This window comes from Heteronotia binoei, chromosome 6 (genome assembly GCF_032191835.1).
Source record: "Heteronotia binoei isolate CCM8104 ecotype False Entrance Well chromosome 6, APGP_CSIRO_Hbin_v1, whole genome shotgun sequence".
Lineage (NCBI taxonomy): Eukaryota > Metazoa > Chordata > Lepidosauria > Squamata > Gekkonidae > Heteronotia > Heteronotia binoei.
The window spans coordinates 5,510,692-5,527,785 of NC_083228.1; the positions used below are offsets into that span (position 1 = coordinate 5,510,692).

A 17,094-nucleotide genomic window follows, 5' to 3' on the forward strand; every position below is an offset into this window, starting at 1 on the left:
CTAAGAAAATGGAAAATTCTGCACCCTGCACTCTTTGTTCACATGAGCCTAAGCGTATACGACTTCGCATTTTGACATACTGATTCTGGTTCTATTGCCATAATAGAGAGCAAAGAGTGATACCAGGCACTGAAGCTCCATACTCACCCAGCCCACCCTTCCTCCAAATGAAAGGGCCCCTCCAAAGCTTCAAAGGTGTCCATTTGCTCCATTCCTTCATTCACAGTCCCTAAAATGTATATCTTCCACGGTTTGTTTTTTCCCTCCTCCTGTGCATTTATACCGATACTTATTTAATGATGAAGTTAGCCCAAAGACAGCATAGGATAAGGGAAGCCAGAGAGAAGAGCTGTTACTGCAGAAAGCGTAATTGTTCCTGTAGAGCCTCTAATCTCCCCATTTGGAGAGGGGGGGGGGAAGTAAACACATTAGGAAATTCACCCTTGACTCTCTGCCAAATAACCTCAATCCTCTAAAATGCCTTCTAATGATCTGAATGTGATGGAATAATTTAAATATCTTACAGGCCTCTCCTAGTGGCAGATACCAGCTGGCAATAATGCATGGCGAACAGGATTACGCTGCCGGGGCTAAAATATTTCTCAGGACTGTTGCAGTTTTACATTAAATTCCAGAAGCCAAAAGCTTGTTCCGTTCTGTCCTGATGAGCATCAAGCAGTTCTAAGAAAACCACTTTTTGTTGGTTGTTGGATCAGTAAGAGAAGACTGGAAGTGCCTTTTAGCATATATTTACTAAGCTCCAGATGTTTTATGTAGTACCTACCTCACAGGTAGATCTCTGACTGGCAACCCCTGCTGTCCACAGGTGGGAATAAAATAAACAACAACAACAAAACTGCCACTGGCTCAATGGCATTATGTCATTTCTGGGGGGAACCTGCAAATGACATCCTTTCTAGGAATCACCAACAACTCCAGAGAATTTCCAATGATTCCTAGAGAGGCATGATGTCACTTTCAGTTTTTCCCCAAAACTTACATGACACCATCTAGAAAGTGCTTTGCCCTTTCAACTGTTCTCGACAGCAACACAAAGCATTGGCTCTACCTTCCTCTAGGAGAATGTCCTACAACTCTGTAAGCCAGACCTCTCTCTCTGTTTCAACTCCTTAACCATTTTGCTGTTGTGGGCAAGGAAGAATGAGAGGGGCAGAGGATAACAGATGATCCCAATACCCCTTAAGGAAGCTGGATGCCCCTGTCTGGGTGATGAATGCCACACAATAGGACCACACACCGACAAAGCAGAAATCTCTTCATATGACAGGGACTCTCCAGGCATACAGGAGAACACAACTTTGTAAATTAACCCAAAATGCAAAAAAAAGGCTTTTTTATGAAAGGCCTAATAGGAAATTATAAATTATAAAATATCAAGAGCAGATGGGAGTCAGTTAAGTGGGGGGGGGGGGGAAATCAAGGAATGGAATTTCCAAGTTGCTCCCCATTCTGTGATTTCTGAGGGGTGGGATTTCCAAATGGCCCCCTCACCCAGGATTCCTCATGGTTCCCGTTTGGATTTTGGAATCTACAAGCATTTATCTGGAAAAAGAGTCCTCAAAATTCACTTTCCCCTGCCTAAACAGAAACACCTCTGTGTTGTCAACAGCCCATTACACCAGCTAGCCACCTGCACACAGGTCTCTGATTCAGCAGGAGCTCACAGGACCGCAGCTCCTGAACCTTTCTGAGAGTTCCACCTCCTTCTTCCCGCTTTGTCCAGCTGAATAACAATCATGGATGAGCTCCACCACCTATTCTTCTACAAAATGACCCCTGCCTGCACACTGTACACAAGGGGGGAAGACTGGCATGCTTCTCTGGCCCCAAAGTGCAGCGTATCACATGTGGCTATACGGAGGGGAGAAAGAGAGAGCACAGTTCCTCTACGTATCCCCCCACTATTTGGTGGGCATCTACTACTTGATGGCAATGCAACATCAACAGGGAAAACAATCCATGACATATTATGCCAACTGGCATTGACTTCTGAGAGACATGCAACAAAATACCAAGGACTACTTAGACCTCGTTGATCTGGAGAAAACACTGTGGCGATGAAAAGTCAACACCAGGTTTTGCTGTCCTGTTCACAGAACTAGCCCAGCTGTGGAGCCAATTTTTATGCTTCCAAGCAAGGTTTCCCTTGGCCAAGAGGGCCATGAGAGCATCACGTCCACAATCTCCTGTGCGCCATCCCTTTTGGAACTGCTGAAGCTTGCCGTGTTGGTTATCTCTTGGCTAAAAAAATAAATTAAGCATGTAATACATTCCCACATGAAGATTATTAATTGCTTACAAGGACTAATCTGGTGAAAGGTAGCCTTGAAATCCACAAACAAACAAAGAAACCAGGAAGGGTTCCAGGATTTTCTGTTACTAGAAAATCTAATGCATGTGACTTGGAGTTGCTCGCCTCCAGGAGGGGCCTGGGGAAGCCCTGAAATTGGCAGCCTCCAGGAGGGTAAGGTGATCCAAATAAACCGTGAACACAATTGCTAAAAACTGTGACACAAATGATGGATTATGTCTATATCTTTGGCACAAACACTTTGTTATATTGGGGAAAAGACCAAAGCCAGTATTGCATTGAAACTGGATAAACTTTATTGAATTTTCTCTTAAAATATTGTATAATTGACTATTTGCATCGTAATTTTTAGTAACTGTGTTCACGAATTATTTGGATTACCTTACCTTTTGTTCCTGTATACCTCCTCATAGTTTCCAGGAGGGGCCTGTGGATCCCCTGAAATTACACCTGATCTCCAGATGACAGAGCTCAGTTCCTAGGGATGCCAGCCTCCAGGTGGGACCTGGGGATCCCCCAGAGTTACATTTTAGCTCCAGACTACAGTGATCAGTTCCCCTGGAGAAAATGGATGCTTTGGAGAAAGGACCCTCTATCATATTACCCCAACAAGGTCCCTGTCCTCCCCAGGCTCCATCCCCCAAATCTCCAGGAGTTTCCAGGCCTGGATCTGGGAACCCCATCCGTTCCCCCGGAGAATACTGAAGATTTATCTCACCTACTGTGCATCTTCCTTCTTGGTGGCCTGGGGGTGGGGAGGTCTACACGTCTAGGAGAAGCTCCTCCCTATAGGTAGGCAGCTGTCGTGCTTATTTAAAATGGGTTCTTAGACACAGAACAGATCTCCAGCTCTTTACTGCTCCCCCCTCTCCTTACAACTCTGGGGCAAGTAATAAATCCATCTGGCCCAAGGATGTTTATGCTGGTACCACTTTCAATTCACCTCTCCCACAGGTTCACACAGACAGCTCTTATCTCCTGCTAGAGAAGTGTGAGAATGGGAGATGTTTTTAGTAGCCTAAATTCCTTAGTAAGAAGAGAGATAGTGTTTAGCAACCTTTGAACCCGTGACTCAAGTATGCATCTGTAATGTAGCCTTTGAAGTTATCCTATATAGCAACTGCGTAACTCTGTATACGTTATTACTCCCAAGGCTTGTGTCCTTGGTACAGCTTCTGAGTTTCTTTAATAAAACAGCTTTGATTTAAAACAAAAGACTGCTTATTGAGAAATATTGACGCTTGACATTTTGGGAGTAATCATACTTGGGGACGTAACCAAACTGGAAACTTTCTACCCAAATGGCGGAGAGAGCTCCAGAGAACGGAGAAGCCCTCGAAAACCCAGAACAACCAACTGGGGAGGATCAAAGACCCGACACAGCCCCAAGACAACCTCCGTGGCACGTACTCAACGCCAGGAGGCCGGCAGGGAGAGGGTCTCCGCTGCACATACAGCGACGGTTCATAACCCCAATGGATTGGAGCCCCAGGAGGTCCACTAGCTTAATGGACAAAGCACCCGCTCGGAGAGGGGCGATCTTGGCATTGCCCCCCTTACGCTCAAGGATGGGAGATGACAGCGACCAGGGCGCCTCAGAAGCGAGCGGGGGAGATGGTCGGGAAGAACGATGCCCTGACCCACTCCCAGATGAGGAGCAGGAAGAAGAAGAAGAGCAGAACCCTGACCCGAGGGACTTCCTCCAAACCATGTGTTTAGAAATGGCCAAGGGGCTAAGAGAAGAAATGCAAGCCAGCAATGTATTCATGGCCCAAGAGGTGAGGAGGCATCTAGACCAAGTACTGCAGCCACCGGCACCAAGAGGGGGGCAACCACCACAACACCCCCCCACCACTGCAGCTGGCCCAGAAACCTCAGCCACTATTGCAGCCGCTGCTGCGGGATTATGGGTAAGGCCGGGAGCTGGATGCCACCTTCGATGGAGATCCCGAAGAGATTATTTTTCAATACAAGCCAACAGCTTTATGTTCTACTGGGGGCACACCTTCCCAGATCAACTGAGCAGAGTGGACTACTTGGGCACGAAACTGAAGGGGGCTGCCAAGAGATGGTACGTAAGCCTGTATGAGACTAGGAGTCCCGAACTAGACACGGTAGCGGCGTTCCTACGAGCCCTACTGACGCAGTTTGGAGACCCGAGCTCTGACCACCCTGAGGGACCTACAAATATCAACGCTTGACAGCAGCGTTGCCTTTTTTGTGATTCCTGTAGGGGAGGGGCATCTCCCTTATTCTGCAGTGTAGTCCTGAAGAAATAAAAGCCCTCTCCCAAGCACTAAAACAATAACCAGTGCCACCTCTCTGACATATGTGGAAGGGACAGACAAAAAAGAAGTCCAACATTAGTACTGCTAAAGGGTCACCTACACCCAGCAGTCATTTTGTAGAAAAATAGGTGGTGGAGCTCATCCAGGGATTTTTATGCAGCTGCAATACTATTCAATGGACAAGGAGGTGGAACTCTCAAAAGGAGGAGGTGGAACTCTCAGAAAGGTTCAGGAGCTGCGCTCTTATGATCTCCCACTGAATCTGAGGCCTGGCTACCCCTGTGTCTACTATGAAACCTAGAGAAGTCCCTGTGGCTATTAACAATATCTTCTGCAATGGCCTCTCTGATTACCATATGCATTGATCCAGCCTAGGAGATTAGCCTGAACGTTGTCCACAAAAAGGTCCAAATCGGTAACCCCAGACCAGTCAGACCTGGGTTGGGACCTCCTGAGGTGAGGCCTGCCTGGGAGAGGAAGGAAGCTCTTCCTGCTCCCAAACGGGTCTTGAAGGAGCTGAAAATCCAGCCTGAACAAGGACAGCCCACAACAAACCTGACCCGGCAGACTTGCTGGGAGAAAAAACAAGGAAATAACTTTAAAAACCAAGAATCGCTGTGCTTGGAACAGAGCACTATTGACAGCTCCTATCTGCCTTTAGGGAGGGCCAACAAAAAAAATTCTGGAGAATGAGGGAGAGCTTCTCCCAGACGTGTAGACTGCTCCATCCTAGGACCACTGGAGGATGGATTCTATGGCACTATACCCTCCTAAAATCCCTCTCCTCCCCAAACCTCACTTCCAGGTCACCAGGAATTCCCAAGTCACACTTGGCAACCCAGATGCTGAAATGTAGACTATTGTCAAAGAAGTCCTTTCTCTTTCCTCCAATGTGCTGGGTACATTTTGACCAGGCAAAAGGGCAAACCCCGAGGAGAGCAGTCTGTTCTTCAGCTATTCTACACGGGTGCAGCTCTCTCTCTCTCTCACACATACACACGCACACACACACACACACACCATGTGCTAATGGGTGCAAAATTCAGCTTCCTGAGAACCTTAGCCTTCAATTCCAGAAAAGTACATCTCAAGGCTGTAACCACAGGGTTGAAAGTGTGTGGCACCACATGGTTAAATCTCAGGTGCCAAAGGGGCGTTCAGCAAGAGCTTCGGTGCCCCCAGTTGCTCTTCTCTTTGTGACTAGCAAAACCAGAACAGATTCTATAAGGTAGCCAACCCCACCCCAACCCTCCAGGATTATGAAACCTATGAGAAATTATACAAAACTCCACTTCAGATAGCTGAAGAAGTGTGCAGGTACACCAAAGTATATACTTTGTTGGTTTTAAAGATGCCACTGGACTCAAACTAATAACACAGTTTGTATTACTGTAGTGGTGGTGCAACTGTCCCTAAGCTTTTCCAGCTGATGGCAACATCAAGATTTAGGATTGAGACAAACCATCTATGCAGCCAGTTTGATGTAATGGTTAAGTGCACTGACTCTTATCCGGGAGAACTGGGTTTGATTCCCCACTCCTCCACTTGCTTGCAGCTGCTGGAATGGCCTTGGGTCAGCCAAAGCTCTTGCAGAGTTGTCCTTGAAAGGGCAGTTTCTGTCAGAGCTCTCTTGGCCCCACCTACCTCACAGGCTGCATTCCCTCCAGTGAGAGCTAGATTAGTGAGTCCACAAAAAGGTCCAAATTAGTTAGTGAGAGCTAGATTGCAGGGTTTTTTAGCCTCCAGCTCACACATTTTCATCTTAGCTCAGGAAAAATTGGCCCAGAGTGAACTAAATTATGCAGTAGCTCACAACTTTAATGCCAGTAGCTCACAAAGTAGAATTTTTGCTCACAAGATTCCACAGCTTAGAGGGACTATTGCTCACAGGGTGTCTGTTGTGCGGGAGGAAGGTAAAGGAGATTGTGAGCCACTCTGAGACTCTTCTTCTTTAAATTCTCAAGTAAGGAATGAAGCTGAATCATCCCCTAGTATCTTTCTGTCCAGTTCCATTCATAACCCCAGCATAGCGGCTGGAGGGATTCTTGCCTTCTCCTTTGGCCTCTAATATTATTGTAATTACCCCACAGGAAATTTAATGCCACCAATCTAGATTAAAGGAGGGCCAAGAAACAGATCTCAATCGCACACAAAAGAAGGGAGCCCATGTGAAGATGTGATAGGCATGGTGGCGTGCATTTTGAAGCTAAAAGGAAAAGACATATCTCCGTTTCTTCAGACGGTCGCACAGAAAGCTGTATCATGTGCAATATCAAGGCTTGCTGAAGTGTGTAAAACAACATTAAAAATAATAATACCCCCCCTCCCCCAAGAAAGCTCCAGCCAGAGATTTTAGTAAGGAATAAAGGAAGCCTTGGCCCTATAGATATGAACTGGGAAACCGGCTTGCTGAGATGGGGGGAATTGGTGGGGAAGCCCATGAAGCCAGGCAAATGATGGAATCAGAAGAAGAAGAAGAAGAAGATGATATCGGATTTATATCCCGCCCTCCACTCTGAAGAGTCTCAGAGCGGCTCACAATCTCCTTTCCCTTCCTCCCCCACAACAGACACCCTGTGAGGTGGGTGGGGCTGCAGAGGGCTCTCACAGCAGCTGCCCTTTCAAGGACAACCTCTGCCAGAGCTATGGCTGACCCAAGGCCATGCTAGCAGGTGCAAGTGGAGGAGTGGGGAATCCAACCCGGTTCTCCCAGATAAGAGTCCGCACACTAAACCACTACACCAAACTGGCTCTCCACATTAGGTTTGATCTGGGCAGTGATTAGGAGGGCCTCCCAGTCTTTTAATGTCCTCTTCTCGACACAGTTTTGATTTTGCTGCTAAGACGCCACATAAGAGTCACCGCTCCATCCTATCTAAAACTTTCATCTCTAATTTTCCTGATTGACTGCTGAAGAGCAAGACAACTGCTTTGTAACTCTGAATCAGCTGTGCGGGGAACCTACGGGCACAACCCCTTCGCAGTGCCGCAGTTCAAGCAGCCTGGACGAAGGAAAAACGAAACGCAGCTTGAAAGCAATCCCACAGAGTCGCACGGCAACCATTTCATGCTACCTTTCATATGACGGGGACACAGCACCAGCAACACTTTCTTTTTAATTTGTACACAAAATATTCCATTATGAAAAACAGAAGGTCCCATCAAGTCATAGCTGACTTACAACAGTTTTCAAGGCCAGAGATGTTCAGAGTTGGTTTGCCGTCGCCTGCTTCTGTGTAGCAACCCTGAATTTCATTGGTGGTCTCCCATCCAACCAACTGCCCAGGGTCTGCTTAGCTTCCAAGATCTGATGAGATCCAGCAAGCCTTAACTTCAACAAAAGCCTTAATGCAACAAAAGCCTGAATGAGAGCAGCTTACAGTCTTTTTTATTTTCTTCCTCCACAACTTCTATTTGAATCAGCGGGGACTTTTGAAAAAGTGGCTTATGACTGCGGCACCTTGTACCATTGGTTAGTTTTCATTTTAAGCTTGCTTTTGCTTCAAAAAAAAAATGCTTTGTGCGCTTAGCAAACTCATGAAACAGCTTGGATTTTTTTTTTTTTAAACGGAGGTATGGCAGACTGTGTTATCTAACAAGATTGGGATAGCTCGGGCCATCCAAGAGGACGTCTTGATGGTAACAGGAATTTAAAAAAAAAAAGCTTTAAAAGGAGATTAGATAGATTCATGGAGGATGTCAATCAAAGGCTACTAGCCCTGGTGACGGAAGGGAATCTCCACATTCAGAGGCACTAAATCTCTGAATCCTGGAGGCAGCAGCAGAGGAAGACTTCAGCCTCTGTGCAGTGTTGTTGGCCATCCCGAGGAATGGTTGGCTACTGTGGGAGACAGGATGATGGACTAGAGGGACCACTGGTCTGATGCAGCAGGGCTCTGCTTATGTTCTTATCAGGTGAAGGCCTTGGTCTTCATGCCCTGTTGTTGGACCTCAAGAGGAACTGGCTGGCCCCTGTGTGAATCAGGATGCTGGACTAGATGGACCACTGTTCTGATCCGGCAGGGTTCTTCTTATATTCTTATCCAGATCAGGATAGCTGCACAGATGGACTGCTTTTCTTAGGGAAGAAGAAGAATTGCAGATTTATACCCCACCCTTCTCTCTGAATGAGAGCAGCTTACAATCTTTTTTATTTTCTTCCTCCACAACAGACACCCTGTGAGGTGGGTGGCGCTGAGAGAGCTTTCACAGAAGCTGCCCTTTCAAAGACAACTCTTGCGAGAGCTCTGGCTGACCCAAGGCCATTCCAGCAGGTGCAAGTGGAGGAGTGGGGGATCAAACTCGGTTCTCCCAGATAAGAGTCCTCACACTTGACCTCTACACCAAACTGGCTCTCTGTAGTTTGTTCTCTCTGCTCCCGCCCTGCTGACATACTTGCGTGGACGCCCACAAGCACACCCAGTCATGTGAACCAGACTGCTGTCTGTGTTTTTAGGCAGAGCCTCTGAAGGAATCCATCCTGCCACAGGCTTGAAATGTGAGAGTGCAAGTGTGCATGAATTTTAACGGCAGGCTCCCAGGTGCAAGACGCAGAAGGGATTCCACACTCTTATAATTCGATGGGGAGATTCCGCACGGCAGCAACAGAGCTCAGGAAAAGGGCTCTTCACTCTAACCTCATTTGAGTGATCATCTTTTGTTTGCATTACAGCAGCTCTCAAGATGACAGCTATCAAATCAGATTACTGGATGCCGCTTACGGTGACGCTCACCAAAAATGAACTGCCAGAGAAATCAAAAGCACAGGAGGACTGATCTGGTGTGCTGAGTTTGCGGGGGATGGATTCACGGAAACGGAGGGAGAGCAGCTTTATTTCCTGCATTTCTTTTGTTACCCCGCTATTTCTGGTCAAAGGGTATTTTTTTAACACAGGTTTCTGGGAGGGGGAATTAAAGAAAAACCCTATCAAAATTGCTTGCAGAAGAGGAATGGACAGAGAGCATGAGCCCTGAGCTCTTTTTTCCAGCTTCCTGTTACAATTATCAGTCTGTGATGCAGTCCAAAATGTACATGGTGTGTGTGTGTGTGTGTGTGTGTGTATATATATATATATATTTCAACTGTAATGCTGTAGACCTCACCCTCCCAAGGGAGAAAGGGAGATCTCTGTTGTCAGAAGACCAGTTCTTATTCCAAGAGACCCACCTGGAGGTTGGCAACCCTAATTGTAGAGCCAGTGGACTTCCCATCAGATTTCTTTGATTTGTTAATTTATAGACCGCCCTAGTCCTAATTACAGGAATTATTCAAAACTAGGACAGAAAGTTCCTTCAGAGAGCTCAGCATCTAATTTTGGGAGGGAGCACAAAAACGGGGAAACAAAATACTTCATGTTATGCCCTGTCGAACTCAGTAAGAATTAAGGTTCAGTGATGCAGTCAGGCCATTTCAGACTCCAGGCTGAACCACATCCTCATATATCAAGGGCAAAGCTACAATCCAGTTTGGGGACCCTTCAGCTTAATCCAGGACCAGGGAAACGGGACTTCCACCCCAAACTCCAGCCCTGACTGCGACACCATAAGACTAATGCTGAATTAGCAGGTGTTATACATTTTGAGATTTTTTTTTTGATGGTCTGCTCTCATGTTTTCTATCATGGCAACCAGAAGCAAGCAGAGCCAATCCCCAGAAGGTCCACAAACCCTGCAGGAGTTGCTCAGCTCTGGCCCATCAGCACCAGCAATGCTCACTGCAGGCCATGAGCTGCCTCCTCTCTCGTTGCTGGTGGAGGTTTTGGGTGTGCCAATGCCCATCGGTGGTGCCACTGTCCAGATATGAGCTGAGTGACCCCAGCAGTGCTGAACCTCTGCCAAGGAAGACCTATCCAGTTAGAGCCTTCCCAACATTACAGTTCCCTTCAGCCTCGCAACGAGGATCTGACAATGGAGAGGTTGTCTGCTCCAAAGTCAGTTGCTCAGCTTCACAATACAGGCTGTCTTATAGATGTGGTTGACAACTATCAGCTTAGATGGCTTTTGAATGATGTAAAGTGCTGTTAAGCTGCAGCTGGCTTACGGTGAACCATTAGGATATTCAAGGTAAGAAAAGCTCAGAGGTGGTTTGCCATTGCCTGCCTTTGCATGGGGGCCCTGGACTTCCTGGGTGGTGTCCCATCCAAATACTCACCAGGGCTGGCCCTGCTTGGCTTCCACGACCCCATGAGATTGGGCTAGCCTGGCTCACCCAAGGCAGGGCAGCTTGCAAAACAGTGACACAAAATTCAGTGACGGTTCACCTTAACAGCTAAACGCAAGTGCCTTGCTGGGAGGTCATTTACTTATTTATTTAAAATGTGCATTAGATGGCTTTCTACCTTACAGAACTCAAGGTGGTTTACAGTGTAAACAGAACAAAAATATTTTAAAAATTAAAAAAACACCTAAAAAGCCACATATTCACAATTCAAAACCACCAATAGGCAGAAAAATTAATCAAATGCCATCCTGAACCGAACTGTCTTCAGCTACCTCCTAAAGACTGCAAGTGAGGGGGCCAGGCACATCTCCCTGAGGAGGCTGCTCCAGAGCTGGGGGGGGGGGCTGCCACTGAAAAGGCCCTCTCTTGCGTTCACCCGAACAACAGGCACTTGGGACCAGCAACACAGGGCAATCCCTTGCCTTGAAGCCTTCCTAGAGGCGCCGACTGCCATCCATGTTCGTAAACAGGATGCCCAACCAGATGAGACCTCAGCCAGATCTAGAAGTGTGGATTGAAATCCTGGCCCAACTCCCAACCCCAACCTAGTACGCCAAACTGGGCTTTTCATCAGAATAGTTAAGTGTCTCATAAGAGCGGTGCTAAAAACAAACTGCGCTGTGCGGGCAAACGCCTCTCAATTCCAATCAGTGCATTATGTACATTATAGGTGTATATATGGCTGCCTAATACTAACATCTCTGCACTCCCCTGCGGGAATGTTACGGCTGCAGGCGGGAGTGGAAGGACAAAGCACAATCTTGCGTGCGAGTGCAAATCAGTCTGGGTAGTAATTAAAAACTAAGGACGTGGCTTTCGAGATACTTAAGAAAGGAGGGGGACCACGAGGACTCCCCTCCCCCACTCCCCAGGGCTGAAGCATGACAGTTACCTGCTTCAGGCGCCAAAGGAAATTTCCAACGCTTAAGCATCATGGAGTCTTAGAGAGCAGCATTGGAAGGCAGCAGATACTCTTGCCCTCAGTGATTGCTAGCTTTGGATGCTTCACCTACATTTCTCTGGCACACTCAGCAGTCCCTCCTTGATTCTCGCAGCAAAAAACCTGCAATATGGTTCTTCATCGACTGCATGAAGAATCCTATTTGGATTTGAAGATTGTGGCCTACAGAACTTCCATCTACAGGATATGAGAAATATGGGGCTGCCAGCCACCAATCTGAGCATCTTCGTGGCACTGCCCAGCTCTCTCCCACACCAACATAAAAAGCTGATAATCGACATTCCTCCAAGGTTGGCATGTTGCCCATTTCCCGGCCCATGCCAGCCAATAACGTTAAATAGAAATGCAGATGCAAAAACAGAGTGATGAGGCCAACACGGCATGACCTTAGAAGGACAAAGTGATAACTTTCACCACATATTACAGATCAGAGGAGATAGACAGAATGTGTCACAGGGAGGAAATTTCCATATGGTGGCACTTCAGAAATTGGTCTTTGTGAATGCTTCATAAATGTAAGGAACAGCCAGTAAGCCAGCAAAAAAGCAAGAGTCCTTAACACTATCTGGATTAGTAGATCCAGTCAGAGGTGCTAGAAATCCACCTCTTCTCCATACTATCAAGTACAAACTACATCTGTCTCTCAATAACTTGCCAAACAGTATGAACACACCAGGTACCATTTTGACTGCACTATAGTAAATTTGCGGCTGTATTTCACACTATTTCCATATGAACGTCAGAATGCCAATCAAGGCATTCAGGAATCGAGATATGGAGACACGGGACCACGGAGGACCTCTTTCTTAAACTTCACAGTGATGCATTCAACAGCCCCTTAACTGGTATAGACATATTCAGCTTTTTCTTACTTGCAGTTCTTAGATAAGAGCAGACTATAAATCTAAATACATCAGTAACTTAAAATACTCTACATGTTTAGATCAATTAGTCAAGGGAAATGTTCTTACCTAAGTGTTCCACGATCACCTCCTACCCCACAGGAGCTGATGACTACACCCTTTGTAGCTTCACATAACAAAATGCGTTGTCCTACAGTGACAAACAAGCATGGTGTTACCGAGTGTGATAAGAATCTCCAAGCCTACAGCATTAACACTGAGCAAGACATAAATCTCACAATCCAAAAACTGAGATCTTCCACAGAATCCTGAATACGCTGATCCTGTTTAACACATGGGAAAGTCTAGTACTCATGAGTGGTATTGACCTCATGGGAAGGTATACTTATAGATTTCAGCAGGCAAGGGAGTAGAACATCCTCAACGATCATGAGAAACTGTCTCTTTCCACATGGACACTGCTGGGTTGTCTCACATTCAGAAGATATTTTCTATCTCACCCCCCCCCCCCATGACAACCCACCACCACACATGTCGTAAAAGACTACCACTAACCCCCAAGTTTTCACTCTTCTGATGTGAGACCTAGGGTTGCCAACTCTGGGTGAGGAAAAACCTGGAGGATTTGGGGAGTGGGGCTTGAGGGGAGTGGGGCTTGGGGAGGGTCAGGTCCTCAGCCAGGTACAATGCCATGGAGTCCACCCTCCAAAGCAGCCATTTTCTCCCAAGAAACTGATATCTGTTGTTGAGAGATTGGTAGTAACAGGGGGAGATTTCCAGGTCTCACCTGAAAGTTAGCAACCCTAGGAGATCTCTTATATGTAACCTCTGTAATGGTATCCCTCTGTAGTGTTCTAAGGAGATGCGTGCTATTCTGCCTCCTTGCCTTCTTTGGCATTCCCTCCTTATATTTACCGCCGACAAAGCTTTCAAATTCTTAATTGGACCTAAAGAACAGGACGGCTTAGTTGTACGTGGCAGAGTGACAGAACGGTCAACAGAGGGTGGATGGCTCTGAGGTACAAAAAGGAGATGCTTATTCTAAATAAAGCTGTTGTTTTCTCTTAAATATATATTGAGTTTGTTTAGAAGTATAACACTGTAATGGTTTCAGTATAGTATCCAAAGCGTAAGTTTCAAATAGGCGTACAGTTCTTCTTGTTTCTCTAAAGTTCCTTAAACAGACCTAACCAAAAAAATTTAACCAGCTGCCTTGCCACTTGGGCTCCTAACCTCCACACAGACTGATTTTCCCCGCACTCCACAGACAATGTTCCCTCTAATTTATTTTCCCTACTGAGTGGAGCAGTTCACATCCTGAGCAGAATAGAACTGCTGTCATCTTAAAAGGGGCAATGGGCAGTGCAAAGACCCTGCATAGCTCCAGACTACTGCTGAGCAGTATGGTGTAGTGGTTAAGTGTGTGGGCTTTTACTGGGAGAACCAGGTTTGATTCCCCACTCCTCCACATGCAGCAACTGAAGAGACCTTGGGTCTGTCATAACTCTGTCAGAGCTCTTCTGCTCAAGAGCAGTTTTCTCTCAGAGCTCTCACCTACCTCACAGGGTGTTTGTTGTGGGGAGGGGAAGGGAAAGGAGATTGTAAGCCACTCTGAGACTCCTTCAGGTAGTGAAGGGCAGGATATAAACGCAATCTCTTCTTCTTCCTGTGATAATGAGCGGCTACTCATGCACACACCTTAGATGAAGGTCCACAGCATCTCCGTCCATCATCCACACACACTCTCTCTCCCACAAAGCCTCTCTGTACCAACTAGTCTACTCCGCCCGCCTGGGGTCCAGCTGCCATTGGAGCATAATACACTTCCATCACCCCGCTTCTTACTCTACAGTCCTGCATTTTAAGTTATGAAGGCATATATATAAAACCCCACATTATTAGAAACATAGAAATAAAACCCCCAAAATATTTATATAGTGAAAGCATCACAATATAATAGTCTAAAAAAATCTATAATGGCAAATTTAAACGTTGCAAAGAACAAATTTGAGCAACTCAGCATTCTGGAGAAAGAATGCAAATTAAGACTTATGCTTGCAAATCTTCCCACTGATCGAAAATATTCCAGGAAATAGACAGATACAAGGTCAATTGCTAAAATAATGTGGTTCCTCCAAACGCTACTATAAATGTCATACCCCACAGAAATAGGGTTGCCAATCTCCAAGTGGCAGTTGCAGCACTCCCAAAATTACAACTGGTCTCCGCAGTACGGAGATCAGTTCATTTGGAGAAATGGCCTCTATGGCATCGTACGCCTCTGAAGTCCCTCCCCGGTCAAGAGTGCCTCTTGCCATGGAAGTGGTGGGATGAGAGTTATGCCTGAGGGGAACCTATGTTAACCTTTGGGTCCTGCTTTGCTGTTCTGTCTGCTTTTATTGTAGTCTGTAGTGTCCGCAACCTCTCAAGGATCCATTCCACCCTGCGAACAGAACAGGACACACCGTTGCTCCAAGGCTAACCACTGATCTCTATCCCAGAGACTCTTCATGCTGGGATGCATAGGGTGGCATGCTATTGGTAGATTTTGGCGCTTAAACTTTTGAAGTATGTGAGGGACAGACTCAGGCAGCGGCCACACACCTTAGTTTCAGCAAAGGCCTGCTCGCCTGTAACGACTTTGCTTATTCAATAAGCACCTTTATAAAATGAAGGAGTACTGATTGGTGAGGAACGTGCAGTACTCGAGATCCCCTCTGCAAGCCCCACCCTCCCCAAGCTCCACCCCCCAAATCTCCAGCAGCTTCCCAACCCAGAGCAGGGCCTCCCCACCACCCCCAAAATCTCAGCAGATCTAAGGCATGAACACACCTTGTGCTTTTACATTCTAAATCCGGTTTGGAGCACAAAATTAGCCAAGCTGCTTCACTGAAGTAGCAAAAAGTGTACGTCTCTCAAGATATCAAAATACGGCAATAAAAGGCAATTACTAGGTCAACTGCAGCCCAACAAATAAATCAGTACATAATGCCGATCTATGCACGCTATTATAATTTCTCAAATAGTTATTATTTCACAACCAGCAATGTGGGGTGCAACATTTCCCTGCCTTAATTGTTTCATAAAATTAACAACAATGAATGGATGCCATTGTCAATACAATAGCAGGCAAACTTGGCAGTCGTCAAGTTGTAATTAATGCTTCTCAGGTGATTATCTCTAGGAACTGCCTGAGAACTCAACTCTTTTTTCTTTTTTTTTAAAGCTTTTTAACCAGGGGGTGGGGAGGGGAAGGATAAAGCTACAAATGCATAAAATGATCCAATTTTTAAAAAGCTATGAATTCACCTGGCTGGCTGCGCAGGTCAAATAAAAGCTACCGCTAAAATATAAACAATTGCAACTATATAAAGAGCTCCCCTTGCGTGGTGCAAGGGATACTGTAATCACCCATCCGCTATGGAACTACAAAGTCATGCTACAGAGTATGGCCATCAATTGCACCTGGCTTATGGGGACTCCAGCAAGGGGCTTTCAAGGCAAGTGAGAAGCAAAGATGGTTGGCCATGGCCTTCCTCTGCAGAGCCTTCCTTGAAGGTCTTCCTTCCAAGTACTGACCTTGCTTCGATCATGAGGTCAGGAGCTTGGGGGGAACTATTGGAGTCTTCCTTGACAATGGAGGCTCAAATAGCAGCCACTGCCAAGTCCGCATTCTTTTATCTTAGGCAGGCGAGGCAGTTGGCCTCTTTCTTGGAGCATGACGATCTGGCAATGGTGATCGAGGTTGGACTACTGTAATGCCCTCTACATGGGGCTGCCCCTGTGCCAAACCCGGAAGTTGCAGCTAGTGCAAAATGCCGCTGCTCGGCTGCTATTAGGGCTTCCTAGATGGGAGCACATCCAGCCGGGGCTCCGGGGACTGCACTGGCTGCCAATAATATACCAAGTTCGGTACAAGGTGCTGGTTATTACCTTTAAAGCCCTATATGGCCTAGGACCTGCCTACCTTAGGGACTGTCTCTCCCCACATGTTCCCCAGAGAGTGCTGAGATCGAGTTCTCAAAACCTGCTTGCAACCCCAGGGCCAAATGAGGCCTGACTTAAGTCGACCAGAGACAGGGCCTTTTCAATCACAGCCCCTTGCTGGTGGAACCAGCTACCGGAAGAGGTGAGGGCCCTGCAGGACCTTGGGCAGTTCCGCAGGGCCTGTAAGACAGTCCTCTTCTGGTTGGCATACAACTGATTGGTACTTGAAAATTTCGAATAGAAGGCTGTAGTATGGTACCTTGGTAAATGGCTTTGTTTTACTGTTTTTACTGGTTTGTTTAAATGTTGTAAATTGATGTACTTTAAAACTTAATTCTATGTTAGAACTTTTGTGCTGTGAGCCGCCCTGAGCCGCTTTGGTGGAAAGGGCGAGATATAAACTAAATAAAATGAAAATGAAATGAGATCTGATGAGATTGGGC

The 17,094-nt window shown here is 46.4% G+C and overlaps 1 protein-coding gene across 1 annotated transcript in view; it reads right to left on the reverse strand.

Moving 5' to 3' along the window:
* Positions 1 to 17,094, reverse strand: part of ZMIZ1 (zinc finger MIZ-type containing 1) — a 565,771-nt gene that overhangs the window by 337,992 nt on the left and 210,685 nt on the right. Inside the window, exon 4 of the mRNA XM_060241000.1 lies at positions 12,773 to 12,854. The gene's annotated coding sequence lies outside the window, so the exon portion shown is untranslated. The remainder of the gene's footprint in view (positions 1 to 12,772; positions 12,855 to 17,094) is intronic.